The following is a 1056-nucleotide window of genomic DNA, read 5'->3' as shown; positions in this document are numbered from 1 at the left end:
ATCCTCACCCCACTCACAAATGGTACACATAGTGACGCTGTCATTTTCATAGTCCCTTGCAGAATGTCAATATCACTGACAGGGTTCAAAGCATCAATTTATTAATTCAGCATGTTCAACCCTTAGATTTATTCATCAGCAGTTGTTATGTCAGTTGTGAAGTTGCAGGGAACCCGGAATTTGGGATCTCCATAAAACAGTAAGATACAGGAGCAGAATGAGTCCGTTCAGCACAACATTTAATCATGGCTGATACCTTTCCCAATCCCATTCTCCGGCCTTCTCCCTGTAACCCTTAATCCCCTTACCAATCATGATGCAGGGAATCTACACTCAATGTCTTGGCTTCCACAGCCTTCTGCGGCAGCATGTTCCACAGATTCACCCCCCTCTGGCTGATGAAATTCCTCCTGATCACAGTTTTGAAGGGTCATCCCTTCACCCTGAGGCTGTGCCCTCAGGTCGTAGTCTCTACTATTCGTGGAAACATCTTCTCCATTCTCACTCTATCCAGGCCTCTCATTAATTTATAAGTTTCAATCAGATGCCCCTCTCCCTTCTAAACTCCATCAAGTACAGACCCAGAATCTTCAACCGCTCCTTATATGACAAGCCCTTCAACCCTGAGATCATTCCTGTAAACCTCCTTTGAAGCCCCTCCAAGGCTAGTGCATCCTTCCTTCAACAGGAGGCAGCACGGTGTCTCAGTGGTTAGCACTGCTGCCTCACAGCGCCAGGGACCCAGGTTTGATTCCCCCCTCGGGTGACTGTCTGTGTGGAGTTTGCACATTCTCCCCGTGTCTGCCCGGGTTTCCTCTGGGTGCTCTGGTTTCCTCCCACAGTCCAAAGATGTGCAGGCTAGGTGGATTGGCCATGTTAAATTACCCGTAGTGTTCAGGAATGTGTAGATTAGGTATGTTATGGGGGGATGGGTCTGGGTTGGAATGCTGTGAGAGTCGGTGTGGACTTGTTGGGCTGAATGGCCTGTTTCCACGCTGTAAGGAGTCTGAGAATCTAAGATACAAGGCCCAAACTGCTCACAATGTTCCAAATATG

The sequence above is a fragment of the Rhincodon typus genome, chromosome 2 (genome assembly GCF_021869965.1).
Source record: "Rhincodon typus isolate 14 chromosome 2, sRhiTyp1.1, whole genome shotgun sequence".
Classification (NCBI taxonomy): Eukaryota; Metazoa; Chordata; class Chondrichthyes; order Orectolobiformes; family Rhincodontidae; genus Rhincodon; species Rhincodon typus.
Note: the sequence above shows the minus strand (reverse complement) of the source record.